At 43.2% G+C, this 18,916-nt stretch overlaps 1 pseudogene; it reads left to right on the top strand.

The window, feature by feature from the left end:
* The first annotated feature begins 11,027 nt into the window (after positions 1-11,027).
* LOC140600674 (G2/mitotic-specific cyclin-B1-like) lies at positions 11,028-12,783 on the top strand (annotated as a pseudogene).
* The last annotated feature ends 6,133 nt before the right edge of the window (positions 12,784-18,916 follow it).

Here is an 18,916-nt window from a genome sequence, read left to right as displayed (position 1 = left end):
GGTGGGGCCGCTGCTCTCCGAGCCCCTCGCCGCCCGCGCCCGGCCCGGCCCGGCCCGGCCCGGCGCCCGCCCCTCCCTCGCTCGCTGCCTCCGGCTCGCCCGCCCGCTCGGCTCGCCGCCGCGGCGGCCGCAGCAACAAAGTTTGACAGGGCGTGGCCCGGCGGGAAGCGGCCCGCGCGGGCGGCCGGGGCGGGGGCGGCTGCGCTCGGGCCCCTGCGGCAGCGCCCAGCCCAGGGCTCCCCAAGTCGCCGCCGCCGCCGCCGCCGCCGCCTGCTCGGCCGGGGCGTCCCAGCGCCTGGTCCGCCGGGGAGGGGCGAGCGGCGGAGGAAGGAGGGATCGCCGGTCTGGGCAGGGGGGCGGAGGGAGGAGCCCCGGCTGCAAGCTGACACCCGCGCGCCTCGCCGAACCCGGAGAGCTCCGGCGCGCACACACTCGCTCGCGCTCACACTCGCACTCCGCTCGCTCACACCTTCCGGGGGCTGCGCCTCCCCGCCGCGCGCACCGCCCTCGCCCCCCGCCTCGGCCCGACCCGCTCCGCGGCGCCTCGCCCGCGCCCTCCGGCCCCCGCCCCCGCCAGGCATCCCCTAACTTTCTTCCGAAGAACCCCCAGAACTCCGCGCCGCTTGCACACCCCCTCCCGCCGCACCGGCGCGCTGGCGGGCGGCACTGCCCCCTGCGGGAGAGCTGCGGACGCGCAGACCCGCGGCGGCGGCCCCCGGAGCTCGCGACCCCGCCAGCCGGCTCGCCCTCCCGGAGGCGGAGGACGGAGGGTCGGGCAACTGGTGGCTCCCGGGAAGATCCCGGCGGCCTTCCGCTCCTCACCCCGCGGGGTTCCAACGCGTCCCCTCCCCAGCCTAGGGTTTTACCTGGCTCAGGTGTCTAAAGTCGCTGGCCACAGAAGTCCCGAAGATCACCTTCGCCCCAGAGTTCCGGACCGGGTCCGTAAGCCACTGACTCAGAGTCTTGGTTTCAGAGACCATTCGGATTTGGTTGGTTGAGAAGGAAAATTGTGTGCCTGTGACCTCAGAAGCCGTTCACAGAGCTGCCTCGGAAGCCGAGGAGCATATATAAAAAACAACCCCACCAGGGCAGCCCCGGTGGCGCAGCGGTTTAGTGTAGCCTGCAGCCCGGGTGTGATCCTGGAGACCCGGGATCGAGTCCCACATCGGGCTCCCTGCATGGAGCCTGCTTCTGTCTCTCTCTCTCTCTTTCTCTCTGTGTCTCTATGAATAAATAAATAAAATCTTAAAAAAAAAAAAAAAAGAAAGAAAGAAAAGAAAAGAAAACCCAACCAGCCTCATGCTTGGTTGCCTCTTATAATTACATTAACATAGCATCCCTCTCCAGCCAGTTTGGGAAAGTTTTAAAAAGTGGATCTCGGGGATCCACAGTGAGGAAGTGTTGGCGAAAGCATCCATTTTAAAAGCAAACTAAGAGGCAGTATGGGAATACCTAAAACTATTTTCAGCACAACTGGCCAGGGGTCTTTTCTCCAGTGATTCCACCCCCCCCCCCCACACACACACACACACACGAACAACGTCAGAGATACAAGTACAAGAAGTTCAAAGCAGGGAGGTTGAAAGGATGAGTTCTGGGTCTCACAGTCAGTGTATGTGCAGCACCCCGCTCATCAGAATGAGGCCCCTGCACATGTGGATCCTAGAATGATTTTGGAGAAACATTAAATGAAAGTATATATGACATCCACTCTTTCATTTTGTTCTTTAAAAATTAAATATATATGTTTCGGTACAGAAAGAAGTCTGCAAAGATACACACCAAGTTATCAAATACATCTGAGAAAGGGGATAGAAGAGAGCCTGTTTTGTTCCGTTTTCTACATACTTTACTGTTTATCACAACCAAAGATGCCTTACCTCTTTTTACACAATTGATACATGAACAGTCTCAAAACTTCCAAGCAATATCCATGGATCTTGAATAGTATCTTGAGTAAAAAGTAAAAGTCCTTCTGTCCCGGTTTGCTGTACCTCACTCTGGTTAGACACTGTTGCTGGTTGGGTGTATCCTTCCAGACATTTTCCCAGGCACATGTAAACACATATACAAACATTCAGATTTACTTTCACATAAATAGAATTATACTGTTCCTGTTATTGTGCGATATTTCATTTTTACAGGTTTCTAAAAGAAAGCTTTTCATGTGGCCCATAAACATGAAAACCCTACTGTATTAGTTTTCCATAATTGCTGTAACAAATTACCACAAATTTGGTGGCTTAAAACACTGGAAATGCATTCTCTTGCTGTGGTGGAGGCCGGAAGTCCAAAATGAGTTTCACTAAATCAAAATCAAGGTGTTGGCAGGACCAAATTCCCTCCTGGGGCTGTAGGGAGAGTAGTATGTTCCTTGCCTCTTTCAGCTTTTAGTGGCTGCCTGCATTCTGTGAGATCTTCGCTCCAGTACCTGCCTCTGTGGCCACACTCTCTCTCTGTCAAATTTCTCTCTGCTTCCTTCTTATTAGAAAGACACTTGTGATCTCATGTAGGGCCCACCCAGATAATCTTGGATAATCTCCTCACTCAAGCTCCTTAATTTAATCACATCTGCAAAGACCCCTTTTCCTTATAAGGTAACATGCACAGGTTCTGGGATTAATACAGGAACGGATCTTTGGGAGGAAGCCATTATCAGCCAGCTGCACCTATCGACCTTGGAGAGATCCAAACTGAAAGAGCACAGAGATAACACGTTTTTCTTCTATCAGATTGGCCAAGGCAGAAAACAGTAACACCCAGCACTGGTCCCTCTGCCGGGAAACACACAGCTGCTGGGCATGACTGTGTGTAACATTTCTGAAGGGAAGTTTGGCAATAGCTATGAAAAACCTTTAAATGCATATACCTTTGACTCATCTATATACTTCTAGGATTTTACACCAAGAAAGTAACCAGGTGCACGGGTAAACCCTTACAAGTGTGTTCATCACAGAAAAAAATGGAAGCAACTTCATTGTTCCCAAATAGGGAATTGTTAAATAAAATCATGATACATTCATTGGATGGAATGCTATGACATTGTGGAAATATGTTTGTCAATGTGGAAAGAGGCTCATCATAGTGAAAGTAGCAGATTAAAATGAATGTATGTAGGGATCCCTGGGTGGCGCAGCGGTTTGGCACCTGCCTTTGGCCCAGGGCGCAATCCTGGAGACCCGGGATCGAATCCCACATCGGGCTCCCGGTGCATGGAGCCTGCTTCTCCCTCTGCCTATGTCTCTTGCCTCTCTCTCTCTCTCTCTCTCTCTCTCTCTGTGTGACTATCATAAATTAAAATAAAAAATGAATGTATATAGATTTCATGGGTGCCTAGGTGGCTCAGTTGGTTAAGTACCAGACTCTTGATCTCAGAGTCCTGAGTTCAAGTCCCACATTGAGCTCTATGTTGGGTGTGGCACCTACTTTAAAAAAAAAATAAATTTAAAAAAATGTAAATGGACTTCTGCTTTCCATTCTAATGGAACATTAATGTCAGATTGGCTTCTCCACCAAGAACCACTGTAAATGCTGGTTAAAATACTAAAGTAAAACAAAAACAAACAAAACCCAGCTGATTCCAAGGCATCAGAGTTAATCAATTCAGCCAGGACTTAAGGAGTCAAGATACCAAAGAGAAACGAAGTTCCTTGAAGTTTATATTTACTATTTTATCCCCTGAGAGCATTTGGTAATTTGCAAATAATGCAAAGAAGCCAAACAAAAATCAACTGTCTACAGCAGGCAAGCTATAGCTTCCTGCTTGGTCCATAGGGTCTATGTGCTAAGAATGATTTTTACATTTTTTAATGGTTCCCCACATAAATCAAAGAAGGATAATAGTTTGTGACATGAAAATTATATCAAATTCAAATTTCTGTGTTGGTAAATAAAATTTTAATAGAACATAGTTCTAACTAAGTTACATATTGCCTATGGCTGATTACAAACTAAAATGTCAGAGTTTAGTATTGCAGCAGAGACTGCGTGGTGTTCTCATTGTTTTTACACCACCACTTTCTACACTACAAAATAGAGATGAAGTGTTTCAAGTGCCATGTACATCACTCAGACCAATTTACAAAACTTGTGGAAAAATAAGGTGTTTATAGCCTGTAGTATTATATTATTCGCCAGCAAGTACTTTGCAGAAAATATTTACTTTCTGCTTTTGGATTCCTTTTACAAAGCATTCATTACCTGAAGAAATTTTTCCCCAGATTGTATTTTTTGGTTTACTATTTCTGGAGGAATGAATATTCCTTCCAGGTGGTCCAAAAGTTGCCTGGCATCTAAACCAGCTTAATATAGAAGTATGTGTTTGAAGCACTGTTCATATTGCTACAGTCTGTTCATGATGTATCTGCTGTGGTTCATAATGAATTTTCCCAGCTATGTCATTTAGTCTTTTTGCAAATACGGAGTTATATCATTTTACGGATGAGTTAATATTTGAGCAAGAGGACATACTCTACTCATTCCATGAGTTTTAAGAATTTTCCCATGTATTAAAAATCCCACTGAATCATCCTAATAAATGGTTATGAAGCATTCTTTGGATTTAAAAATTAAAGTTGTGCAAGAAACCCATCATCCCCGCTGTTCTTAAGATGGAGAACTATGCAAAATCCAAAGTCATGAGGATTTTGGTTTGCATTCAGGTTCTGCTCATTACTATGTGACTCTGGAAAGGTCAAGTTCACATCCTAAAGCCTTGATTTCCTCATCTATGAATCAGGGAAACAGAGCCACGGGTTGCCCTCTCTACTCTTGATTTTACAGCCAAATCAGCTGTCAAGGACACTTTTGGCCTAATTTCCAATTGGGGAGATGTGAAATATGAGGTAGAGGAGAGATGACAATCTATCAGCATAAGTTTTATGCTTCCATGTCTTCCTCTACCAAGTTCACTTTCCTTTTCAATTTACTATGGACTTCCCAGCTATTGATCACTTTGAGTTATTGTTCTCAGCAAAATTACATATGCTTTATTTTCCTTTTCTCTCTGATTTTGAAAGAGGAGGTGGCACTCTAGTACCTTCCTTTAGTAGCAGCTTCAAAAATATTCCACTATTGGGGCACCTGGCTACATCAGTTGGTGAAGTGTGCCACTCTTGATCTCAGGATTATGAATTTGAGTCCCTCGCTGGTGTAGAGATTATTTAAAAATAAAACCTTTTTTTTTTTTTTTAAGATTCATTTATTTTTTAGAGAGAGAGCAGCAGGGAGGGGCAGAGGGAGAGGGAGAGAGTGTCTCAAGCACACTCCGTGCTGTGTGAGGAGCCCAATGCAGGGCTTCCTCTCATGACCCCAAGATCATGACTTGAGCAAACCAAGAGTCAGACACTTAACCAACTGCGCCACCCAGGCACCTCCAAAATAAAATTTTTAGAAAGAAAAGTATTCCAGTATCTCAAAGTGGGACATATACGGTTTTGATAAAGGGAGTTAATTTTTGCTGCCATAGCCCTATGATTAACCAAATTCCAATATAAACTTTCCAATCCCAATTCTTGTCATCTTTTGGATTATTCTTTTCTTTATTTCTTTAAAGGAGGCTCCACACTCAACATGGGACTCAAACTCACAAACCTGAGATCAAGGGTCACATGTTCTACCAATTAAGCCAGCCAGGTGGCCCATTTTGGGGGTTTTTAAATAGTGTTTATTACTATTTTTCCAAATTATGAAAGAAATTTTGGTGCCACCAAAAATCTGAAATGATAGTTAGTAAGCAGTGCTATTTTCTGGAGATAAACTGATAGGGCACTTTTTACCTTCTACATTTTGTGCGTGTATGTATGTGTACGTGTGTATACATGTATTAGGTTCATAAAATATATATATATATTGAAAAAATTCTGCTTTATTACAGAAAATGGACAATTCACAAAATGTTGAAAGCATGGTGAAAGAGAAAAGGATGCAAAAGTGTGTTGCAGAATTGATGTGGACAAGATACATTTGCCATGGCTGGCACTGTACACCAGTTTCCATCTCACACATTGCTGGTCTTTTTTTTTTTTAAGATTTTATTTATTTATTCATGAGACACAGAGAGGGGGGGGGGGGAGAGAGGGAGAGAGAGGCAGAGACACAGACAAGACAAAGAGAGAAGCAGGCTCCATACAGGGAGCCGGATACAAGACCTGATCCTGGGACTCCAGGATCACACCCTGGGCTGAAGGCAGATGCTCAGCCATTGAGCCACACAGGCGTCCCGTATTGCTGGTCTTATACACTGGCTGGTGCTGCTGCCCTGCTGCCCTACTCCCCAGGGGAGCACCACCAGGCTGCAACCACCAATGCACCAAAAAGCATGTGCCATGATTCTCCTTCTTTGCATTATTAACCTCTGATTCAAGGGTGATTCAAGGTGAATGTATCTGTTTGTCAAAGTCTAGATCATATATCCTATGGCGCGGCTGCAAGGAAGAGTAGGAAAATGAGAGCTAGAAGAGCAGTTTTAGATCAGGTTGTCAGGAACCAGAATCTGATAAGGAGATTTGTGCTCAGATTTATTGGGGAATGATCTCAGGAACACTATCTGCAAGTGAGGGAGTGAGGCGGGATTAAGTTCAATGGAAAAGTTGAACTGCAAAGCAGTCGCAACAGAGAACTCAGTCAATCCCACAGAGAGCTCTAGAGCTGGAATATTCTTTTAGATTTACCCCAAATTGAGGCAAGAGGCCAGACCTTTGTTCTCTTGCACTGAGTAGTTATTGAATATGGGCTACCACCAGAATGGGGCCATACTCTTCGGCAAGCCAACTCTCCTTCGCCCAGAGCAATTTCTAGGGAAAGATTCAGCGGTGAGCCAATGGGAGCCAATACTGCTGGTGGCTGAGGAAGTGAGCATCTCAGTCCTTAAAGGGGGAATTCTATATGGCACACCACAGCTTCCACTACAGCCTATCCCTTGCACCATTTGGATCTTCTTCCTTTCTTTAGTCCGTTCACTTCATCTGGGAACAGCTTAATGGTTCTGAATGATCTCATTTCCTGGGAAAACTTTCGTGAGAAAAGTTAGCAGGATAAACTACAGCCCTCACTGCTTTAGCTCATCTCATGTCACAGTCTCCCTCACTAATACACATTCCAGTCTAGAATTCTCACCTTCAATCTAGATGGCTTATCTGATGGATGGCCCAGACCCTCAGTACTGGAGTGGTCTGAGCGCATCATCAACCGTACTTTTCTTAGACTGCAGCTGCTTCCTTTGTCTATTTACCATAAATATTAAGCAAGGAAAAAAATATTAAGCAAGGAGTAGAAAGATTTTTCAGTGAATCACTCGGGTGCAAAATGCATTCTTTCCTACCTGGATTGAGTAACAGCAATCCTATCTCCTCATGATCACAATCAATTAATTACCCATGACAAGATAGTTATTTCTTTTCTTTCTTGTTAAGTCTCATGTCATGAGAAACCCAAAGTGACTGGGCAGTAGCTTTAGGGAACTTTTACTCCATCCCCTAGAGGAAGCAATCTCCTCTGGGAAACAGGAGCTCCAGAACTAAACATTGAGGGGACCGAAGGCTCAAATTTCCCAAGTTGGTCAGTGGAAGTGATGGAAGTGGAGTCATGTAGTTTGTCTGTTTGGACAATACACCATATAATGGTTATTGATTTAAGGTGTGTATTACATCCTGGAGGATAATGTCCCATTCTTATTGAGCGTCATCTCTCAAATGATACCTCAGCCATACCTTCCAAAGACTATTCCATCACTTTATTAGTCCAGAAGCTTTTGGGTGACCTGGTATATGATAGGAGCTGTGATCTGTTTATCATGTGGTCATTGCCCCATCTTCCTTACTGTAAATTGAGTTTCTTGGGCCAGAAGTGATGTTATGCAGAATTAATTTGCTACTGGTAGATCATTTCATAAGTCCTCAGATAGTTATTCCCCAAGGCACAGTAGACAGAAAAGCAAGCACGACTAAATCCACGACATGTATTACTTCTAGTCAAAGGGAAGGAAGCAACACTCCTTTCAGAGGGGCCCAATAATCAGCTTGGCACCAAGTGGCTATTTGGTTTCCTTGAGGAATGGCGCTACAGTGGGGACCCAGCATTATTGGCCTCTGTTGCTGGCAGGTTTGGGTACTGCATAGCAGTAGTAGCTAGATCAGCCTCAGCGGGTGGAAGCTCCTTCTTATGTGCCAATTCCTTGTCTCCAAACATGCCACGATGACTATTCCACTCCTGAGCCAACTGTGTCAGCACTGGGGCAGATTACAGAGTTTGGCTGACGGTAACCTGCCTGAATCATTTGCCTGTTTAGTTGTCTGGTGGCTCTTCTGTGGGTGGATGCTCTTTTATGGTCAGTGAAATGCAATACAAAAATATTCACACTTTTTGCCCACTTCCTTAGGTCTCTCCATATGAGGCACTGGCAAGCTTAAAGCCCACAGACCAAATCCACCCAGGGCCTGTTTGTAAATAAAGTTTTATGGGAACAAAGCCATGATCGTTTATTTACATATTGTTGTTTAGGGCTGCTTTTGCGCTACAGCAGAACAGAAGAATTGCTTCAACAGCCATGATGTGGCCTGTAAGTCTAAAACAATTGCTCTGATCCTTTACATAAAAACTTTTGCAGACTACTGATCTACTGGTTTCTTTCCAAGACCTTGTCCCCAATTTCCTTTCAGGTTTTTGATAAATTAAGCCATTTGACACTGCCTTTAACTCTGTGTATATTTTTATCTTTGGTCACTTCTCTTTCTACACAGAGTAGATGACTAGATGTATCACCCAAAGCTCTCACAACTGAAAGGACCTCCCCCAGATATTTTTTCAGGGTCACTCCTGAGTAAGACAGTAGTGTATCAGTAGTCTGCTTTTGGCTTATACCTACATATCAAGGCAATTCACCCAAGAATCAACCTCAATCCTTTGCTTCTGTCAGCTTGTGATCTCAGGAAGAGGCATCAGGTCATCAGGGCATCAAGGGAGGATGAAACCATGGTCTATTTGCTTGAGTAGCTTACTTTGGCCTCTGGCCCCACTTGATCTGTACTACTTAAATTTTATAATGGATTGCTGCTAGGTTCACTCAGCCTTATGACTTGGCAGGTCTGAGAGACCAGCTCATGATGGGCAGTTCTGGCCACATGGTCACTTGATGTCTCAGAGTCATTATGTCCCATCTTTGTTATGGCCCACAAGTATTCCAGGAGCTGTTTATAGTCTTGGACTTGGGATCCCTGGGTGGCGCAGCGGTTTGGCACCTGCCTTTGGCCCAGGGCGTGATTCTGGAGACCCAGGATCGAATCCCACATCGGGCTCCCGGTGCATGGAGCCTGCTTCTCCCTCTGCCTATGTCTCTGCCTCTCTCTCTCTCTCTGTGTGATTATCATAAATAAATAAAAATTAAAAAAAATTTATAGTCTTGGACTTGCCATATACTCCTCATAGGTCTTCTTTCTCCATAGAAACCTCTACTATCACAAAGTCTCCTGGATTACATGATCCAAGTGGCAGGATTGCTTATGATGTCATGTGAATCAGGTGTAGAGACTTTTTTTGCCTTGGGCTCCACTTGATGTTGTCAGCCTTCCATGTGATCCAATAAATAGGTTGGAGTAGTTCTCCCCAGTATGAAACATTCTTTTTTTTTTTAATTTTTATTTATTTATGATAGCCACACACAGAGAGAGAGAGGCAGAGACACAGGCAGAGGGAGAAGCAGGCTCCATGCACCGGGAGCCCGATGTGGGATTCGATCCCGGGTCTCCAGGATCGCGCCCTGGGCCAAAGGCAGGCGCTAAACTGCTGCGCCACCCAGGGATCCCCCAGTATGAAACATTCTATCTCCAGAACTCAAAGAGGCTAGCAAAGTGTTGTGTCTCCTTATCAGTGGACCCCTAAACCCTTTATTAATGTGGTAGGCCCCAGAATCTAGCTAGGATTTAAACCCCCTTCTTTGGAGAGCATGGACAACAGACTTGCCATTTCTTCCTCACATGGTCCAATTAACATGATATGTTGTCATAGTGGACCAAAGTCATGTTCTTCAAGATGTTCAGATAGTCTAGATCTATTGGGACTATATTATGATGGTGTGCTAAATTTAAAATATGTTCACAAACTCAGTAGAGCATGCAACTCTTGATCTTGGGGTTGTAAGTTTGAGCCCCACATTAGGTGTAGAGATTACTTGAAAATAAAATCTTAAAAAATAAATAAATAAAATAAAATTTGTCCTTCATACTCCTTGCTTCAGGAGGTAGAGCCTAATTTCTGTCCCCTTGTAGATCACCTGTTCTCAGATGGTCCCACAGAATCAAGCATTAATTACCTATTGTGGTGGTCAGTTCATCAATGCATCCTTGTACTGGCTTTCTCTGTTTCTCTGTTTCTCTCTTTTATTTTTAATTAAAAAATTTTTTTAATTTAGTAAACTCTACATCCTGTGGGGTTTAAACTACACCCCTGAGATCAAGAGTCATGTGCTCTCACCCTGGGTCCAGGGACCCAGGTACCCTTCCCTGTCTCTCTTTCTTTCTTTCTTTTTCTTCTTCCTTTTCTTTCTTTTCTTTTCTTTCTTTCTTTTTCTCTTTCTTTCTTTCTTTCTTTCTTTCTTTCTTTCTTTCTTTCTTTCTTTCTTTCGTTTAAAGATTTTATGTATTTGAGAGGGGGAGAGAGAGAAGGAAAAAGAGAGAGAGAGAGAGCATGAGTGGGGAGAGGGGCAGAGGGAGAGAGAGAAGCATACTTCCTGCTGACCAGGGAGCCTGACATGGGCTCCATCCCAGGACCCCGGGATCATGACCTGAGCCCAAGGCAGATGCTTAACTGACTGAGCCACCCAGGTGCCCCCCCATTTCTTACTTCTCTTGTTCCCTGGGCTCACCTTCCCCAAAAAACTATCTGCACACAATCTTTTGTCTACTTTAAGGAAGACCTACAAGATAATATAAAAAAGGGGCGTGCTGAGGAGGAACAGCTGTTGACCTGGCAGCCTCAGCTCCGGCATATCAGTGGCTCCCATGCTCTGCCTCTCCCCCAGTGAAGATGCGACCATGGCACTCCAGGTCATCAGGAACACCAAAGTTAATGTTGAAAATAAGACGAAGATCGGTTGGCAGGGGCAAAGTGGGTGCCTCTGGCCTCCGCTGCAGCCTCCAAGCCTGGCCTGAGGCCAAGAACTGCCCTGGGAGACATTGGTAACAAAGTCAGTGAACAACCAAACCACAGGCCAAACTGCCTCTGAAAAAGGAAGCAAAAACTTCGGTTCCTGGCTAAGTCATCGCTAAAAAAAATACCAAAGCCTCTGGAGAAGGCACCCAAGCCTGTCCCTGTACCTGTGCCAGAACCAGAGCCGGAACCTGAGCCGGTTAAAGAAGAAAAACTTGGGGGATCCCCGGGTGGCTCAGTGGTTTAGCGCCTGCCTTCAGCCTAGGGTGTGATCCTGGAGACCTGGGATTGGGTCCCACGTCAGGCTCCCTGCATGGAGCCTGCTTCTCCTTCTCTCTCTCTCTCTCTCTCATAAATAAATAAATAAATAAATAAATAAATAAATAAATAAATAAATAAATAAAATCTTAAAAAAAAGAAGAAGAAAAACTTTTGCCCAAGCCTGTTTTGGTTGATACTCCCTCTCTAAGCCCGATGGAAACATCTGGATGTGCCCCTGCAGAAGAATATCTGTGTCAGGCTTTCTCTGATGTAATTTTTAAAAAATTATTTATTTATTTATTCATGAGAGACATGCATGCACAGAGAGAGAGAGGCAGAGACACAGGCAGAGGGAGAAGCGGGCTCCATGCAGGGAGCCCAATGCGGACCCGGATCATGGGTCTCCAGGATCACACCCTAGGCTGAAGGCGGCACTAAACCCCTGAGCCACCCAGGCTGCCCGCTCTCTGATGTAATTCTTGCGGTGAATGATGTAGATGCAGAAGATGGAGATGATCCAAACCTTTGTAGTGAATATGTGAAAGATATTTATGCTTATCTGAGACAACTTGAGGAAGAACAAGCAGTCAAACCAAAATACCTACTGGGTGGTGAAGTCACTGGAAACACGATTGCCATCCTAATTGACTGGCTAGTACAGGTTCAAATGAAATTCAGGTTACTGCAGACCATGTACATGACTGTTTCCATTATTGATCGGCCCATGCAGAATAACTGTGTGCCCAAGAAGATGCTGCAGCTGGTTGGTGTCACTGCCATGTTTATTGCAAGCAAATATGAGGAAATGTACCCTCCAGAAATTGGTGACTTTGCCTTTGTGACTGACAACATTTACACTAAACACCAAATCAGACAGATGGAAATGAAGATTCTAAGATCTTTATTTATAAAATGGTCTGGGCCACCCTCTACCCCCTGCATTTATAAGATCTTTATGAAATGGTCTGGGCCGCCCTCTACCCCCTGCATTTCCTTCGGAGAGCATCTAAGATTGGAGAAGTTGATGTTGAGCAACATACTCTGGCCAAATACCTGATGGAACTATCTATGTTGGACTACGATATGGTGCACTTTCCTCCTTCTCAGATTGCAGCAGGAGCTTTTTGCTTAGCGCTGAAAATTCTTGATAACGGTGAATGGACACCAACTCTACAGCATTATCTGTCATACACTGAAGAATCCCTTCTAAACGTTATGCAACACCTGGCTAAGAATATAGTCACGGTGAATCGTGGGCTTACAAAGCACATGACTATCCAGAACAAGTATGGCACCTCTAAGCATGCTAATATCAGCACTCTGGCACAGCTAAATTCTGCAGTGGTTCAAGATTTAGCCAAGGCTGTGGCAAAAGTGTAACTTGTAAACATGCATTGGGGTATTGCAATATCTGCAAATAAAATTGGCACATGTGCCGTCTGTACATATTATATGTTACCTTTACTTACTTTTAATAAAGTTTGTGGTCCTTTTTAACGTCTTATACCTTAAATATATATATATATGTATATATATATATATATATATATATATATATAAAAGTTGGCATAATTCATACCTGATTTTATATAGTTAACTGCCCAACCATTGGCATCTTATCTTACTTATACAGAAATATTGAAGTTAGGAATAGTGCTACTACCTCTACTATGATTTAACAGGATTGTGGAAGTATTAGCCAACACATACATAAGAGAAAGCATTTTAGAAAAGAAATATAATAATGGAAAAGAAGGGAGAAAAGGATCTATATTTAGGAGCTTACCTGGCAGTCAACAGATCTGTCTTTTGTTTCAACAGTGTTTAGATGGAACATATTTTCAGAATCCCCTTCTTTCTGCCTTGGAACACTTCAATATCCTCTCCATTCCCAACCTCAGGACCATCTTCTCATCCATCCCCTTTCTCCCACAGTAGCTAACACCATTTTTTGTTCTTAGCTACACATATTGCTAACCAACCTGAGCTCCCAAATTAGAGTTACTCAGAATAATTAAAATAATTCATGATTATTCCACTGACTTGGAGGCCGCTGTCAACCACCTAGTTAATCTGCATCAGCTGGCCTCCACCTATCTCTCTTGGGTTTCTGTTTTGAGCATGACATGTCTCTGAAAGAGGGCCATACCCTCTTTCAGATGTGCAGAAGCCACCCCAAGAGGAGTGGGACAAAAATCCTGGACCTCATAGAAAACACCGTGCCCCTGGAGAAAAACCCGAATGAGGCCCTTCGGCATCTGCAAGTCCTGGGTTCTGCCTACACAGACCTCCACCTCCTGAAGAACAGCTTCCTAGATGAGGAGGTGAAATCCATCAGGAAGATGTGACCACCTGAATCACTTCCATAGGCCAGCCAGCCACCAGGCTGGGTGATGACCTCTTTGAAGGCTCAGTCCTCAAATAAGACAGTTCAGAGGGCCTGGTGGCCCCTGAGAGGCCCCTCTGGCATCCCCTGCTGTCTGGGCTTCTGCCTGAATCTCTCCCTGCAGCCATGGGGCAGCTTTTTAACCACCCTGGAGCCATGGCCCAAGCCCTGGACCAAATGGAAACAATAATGCTTTTTGCAGAAAACAACAATAGACACACACAAAGAACAAACCAAAATCTATCTCTGTTTGCAGATAATATAATTATTCAGTTGGAACATTCCAAAAGGGTTGAAAGGAACACAATCTTGGGATGCCTGAGTGGCTCAGCAATTGAGCGACTGTCTATGGCTCAGGGAGTGATCTTGGGGTCCTGGGATCAAGTCCCACATTGGGCTTCCTGCATGAAGCCTGCTTCTCCCTCTGCCTATGTCTCTGCCTCTCTCTGTGTGTGTCTCTCATGGATAAATAAATAAAATCCTTTAAAAAGAAAGAAAGAAAGAAAGAAAGAAAGAAAGAAAGAAAGAAAGAAAGAAAGAAAGAAAGAAAGAAAGAAAGGAAGGAAGGAAGGAAGGAAGGAAGGAAGGAAGGAAGGAAGGAAGGAAGGAAGGAAAGAAGGAAGGGAGGAGGGCAGCCCAGGTGGCTTAGCGGTTTAGTGCTGCCTTAAGCCCAGGGTGTGATCCTGGAGACCTGGGATTGAGTCCCACGTCAGGCTCCCTGCATGGAGCCTGCTTTTCCCTCTGCTTGTGTCTCTGCCTCTCTCTCTCTCTCTCTCTGTCTCATGCATAAATAAATAAAATTTTTAAATAAAAATAAAAATAGCAGAGGGGTGCCTGGCTGGTTTAGTTGGTAGAGTATAAGACTCTTGATTTCCAGGTGCTAAGTTCAAGCTCCACACTGGGCAGAGAGTTTACTTAAATTTTTTTAAATTTTAATTTATTTATTCATTTGAGCGGGGGTGGGCATGAGCTGGGGGAGGGACACAGGGAAAGGGACAAGCAGATTCACTGCCCAGCACCAAGCCTGGCATGGAGCTTGAACCCAGGACTGTGAGATCATGACCTGACCAAAAGGCAGATGCTTAACCCAGTGAGCCATCCAGACACCACTCTTTGAAAATCTTTAAAAATAAAAGCAAAAAGGGGCACCTGGGTGGCTCAAAGGGTTAAGTGTCTGCCTTCAACTCAGATCATGATCCCAGGATCCTGGAATGGAGCCCTGCAACTGTGCTCCTTGCTCTGCAGGAAGCCTGCTTCTCCGTCCCTCTGCCGCTCCCTCTCACCTGTGTTCTCGCATGCTCTGCTCTCTCTCTCTCTCAAATAAATAAATAAATAATAATCTTTTAAAATGTCCTTTGGCTCAGGACATGATCCTGGAGTCCCGGGATCAAGTCCCACATCGAGCTTCCTGCATGGAGCCTGCTTCTCCCTCTGCCTGTGTCTCTGCCTCTCTCTCTCTGTGTCTCTCATGAATAAATAAATAAAATCTTAAATAAAATAAAATTAAAAATAAATAAAAGCCAAAAGACACTAAAATATCTGGTGTAGACCTAAAAGAAATGTGCAAAAGCTGTTATTAGTGAAAACTACAAAATACACATAAAAGACCCCAAAATGGACTTGAACAAATGGAAAGATGTACCATCCTCTTCAATAGAAAGACTTATTATCATAAAGATGTCAGTTCTCCCTAACTTCTGTGATACATTAATAATGATTTCAGGGACACCTGGGTGGCTCAGTGGTTAAGCATCTGTCTTCAGCCCAGGGTGTGATCCTGGAGACTCAGGATCGAGTCCCGCATCAGGCAGGCTCCCTACATGGAGCCTGCTTCTCTCTCTGCCTATGTCTCTGCCTCTCTCTCTCTCATGAATAAATAAATAAAATCTTTTTTAAAAAATCATGATTTCAATGGAAATTACCACTGGGTTTTACTTGTTTTATAGAGCTGAACAAGTTTATTATATAAATATATCATGGAAGAATAAACAAGGGAAAGGAGCTAGTACATTTCTTCAAGAAAGAGAAACATGGAGAAGCTAGCCTCCAAGACATTAAAACATTAAAGTCTCTATATTTAAAACAGTATAGAAGTGACACATGAACAGACAGACAGACCAATGGATTGAATAGAAAATCCAGAAATAGAACTAAGTGTAAAAGGAAATTTGGCATACAAGAAAGGATGTATCTCAAATCAGTGGGGGAAAAGATAAACTTTTAAGTAAGTGGTGTTGAGACAACTGTGTACCCATATGGAAAAAGATAACATGAGATTCATTCTTCTCCTGTACTGGAATAAATGATAAATGAGTAAGAGACCTAAATGTGAAAAATGAAAATGTATAAAAATACTATAAAGAAACCAGAATGCATTACTTTATAACTTGGAAGTGGGGAAAATACTACTAATTTTAAAATTAGAAGAAACAGAAAAAAAGATTAATAAACTTTACTATGTAGCTATAAATATGCTTTTGCAGGGAGAGAGAGAGGGAGAGAACGTAAATTTTCAAAAGACGAATCAACAAACCAGAAAAAAGTATTTACAATTTATATCACAAAGGGCTAATACTCCTAATATATGATATGAAGTATTCCTGGTTTTTAAAATGAGATAAATATATGAACATAGAAAAAATGCAAATGGAAAAGATGCTCAATGTTTTTTATAATAAAGGAAGTGCATATTAAAATTATCCTGAGATAACATTTCTTCCCTATCAGATTGGCAAAAAACCAAAAGTTTGACAACATACTTTGATGGTGAGATATGGGGAGTTGGGCTCTCTTATATGTTTCTTATGGAATGCAAAATGATACACTCTTTATGGAAGGCAATTTGGCAAAATCTAGCAAAATTAAATATGCATTTACCCTTCAATTTAGCAATCCTACTTCTAGGAATCTATCCCAAAGACTCACAGGTAAAACTGTGATCCAACATACAGTCAAGGAGCATTTAGTAGCACTGTTTAATAAGAAAGATTGTACACAATGCAAAAGTCTATCAGTAAGGAACTGGTTGATTGTTATATTCGTGGAATCAAGTACCATATAGATGTAAAAAATAATGAGAATCTCTATTGCTATGGACTAAATTATGTCCCTTCAGAATTCTCCTCTTGAAACCTTAACCCCCAATGTGATCATGTTTGGAGATGGGGCCTTTGGGAGGTAGGTTTAAATGAGGTCATGAGGGTAGGACCCTTATGATAGCACAAGTGTCCTTATAAGAAGAGATGCCAGAGAGCTTACTTTCTTTCCCTGCCATGTGAGGACACAGCGAGCAAGAGGCCATCTCCCCGCTAGGGAAAGAGCTCTCACCAGAAATTGACCAGGCTGGCATCTTGATACTGGACCTTCAGCTTCCAGAACTGGAAGAAAATTAATTTTTTTTGCATAAGCTATTCAGTCTATAATATTTCTTATGGCAACCTAAGGTGCCTTAGATACCGATCTACCTTTATGAAGTGATTCCAAGATATACTGCTGAATGGAAAAAAGCAAGATATAGAATGGTGCATAGTGTGCACCACCACTTATCCTTTGGGTAATAAAGTGTGGAAATATGAATACACAAATGTATTTGCTGATATTTTCATAAGGAAAAAGAATGAAAGCATAAATAGTCACCTCCAGCGCAGTCTTTCCCAATCTTTTTGCCCCAGAGGAACTCTTGGAACTTTTTTTTTTTTAAATAAGCTTTTTTTTTTTTTAAATAAGCTCTGTGCCCAATATGGAGCTTGAACTCACAACCCTGAGATTGAGAATCACAAGCTCTACTGACTGAGCCAGCTAGGTGCCCCTCAGAATGATTTTTAAGTCTCAGGGAACCCTTACATAAAAATTGTAGTTACAACTCATGATACATTAGCATGATTAGTAAAATATAGATATAATCATCCAATAATAATCAACCATGCCCTTTTGAATAGAAAATATTTTTTCTTGTGAAGTGTACATTTCACTTAACTAGTTAATACACTTTTTTGTGTGTGGTTCCTCCAATCTACAACAGATGTCAACTCCAATGCAAGTCACTAATGTAAGTGAAGAGAACTTTAGTCTTTGCTTTAAAAGAAATTCTTGGGGCAGCTGAGGTAGCTCAGGGGTTTAGAGCCTCTTTCAGTCCAGGGCCTGATCCTGGAGACCTGGAATCGAGTCCCATGTCAGGCTCCCTGCATGGAGCCTGCTTCTCCCTCTGTGTCTCTGCCTCTCTCTGTGCCTCCCATGAATAAATAAATACAATATTTTTAAAAAATAAAAACAAACAAAAAAGAAATTCTTGCTTGATTACATTATCCAAGATCTCAAGTCTTATTACAAATTTCTGCTATAGAAGATGTTAATGAGGTGTCATCTGTGGTCTGTGTTTTTCCTCATTAAAACCTTTTTTCAGGCAGCCCTGGTGGTGCAGCGGTTTGGCGCCGCCTGCAGCCTGGGGTGTGATCCTGGAGACCCAGGATCGAGTCCCACGTCGGGCTCCCTTCATGGAGCCTGCTTCTCCCTCTGCCTGTGTCTCTGCCTCTCTCTCTCTGTGTGTCTATGAATAAATAAATAAAATCTTAAAAAATAAAATAAAACCTTTTTTTCAAGCTTCCTTGAAAAAAATAGTAAAAAAAAAAGTTAAACTCAACATAACTGATTTCTTTACACAGAATCTTTATTTTTACTTACTTTTTAAAAGATATTTTTACATAATTTGGTTTTTTTTTAAATATTTATTTTAAAAAAAGATTGATTTATTTATGTATTTATTTGAGACAGTTTCGCAGAGGGAGAAAAGCAGACTCCCTGCTGAGCATGGAGCTGGATGTAGGGCTTGATCCCACAACCCTAAGATCTCCTGAAATCTGAGATCATGACCTGAGCTGAAATCAAGAGTCAGATGCTCACCTAACTGAGCCACCCAGGCACCCCAACAGTGGACATCTATTTTTAAGTAATCTCTACACCCAGTGTGGGGTTCAGATTAAGAGATTGAGTCACATGCTGTACTGACTGAGCCAGGGGCCCCTACACAAAAATTTTTTTAAATGATTTTTTATTTATTTATTCATTGAGACACAGAGAGAGAAGGAGAGTCAGAGGCACAGGCAGAGGTAGAAGCAGGCTCCATGCAGA

This window comes from Canis lupus, chromosome 12 (assembly GCF_048164855.1).
Source record: "Canis lupus baileyi chromosome 12, mCanLup2.hap1, whole genome shotgun sequence".
In the NCBI taxonomy this organism is placed as follows: Eukaryota; Metazoa; Chordata; class Mammalia; order Carnivora; family Canidae; genus Canis; species Canis lupus.
Note: the sequence above shows the minus strand (reverse complement) of the source record. Positions and strands in the feature narration are given on the sequence as shown.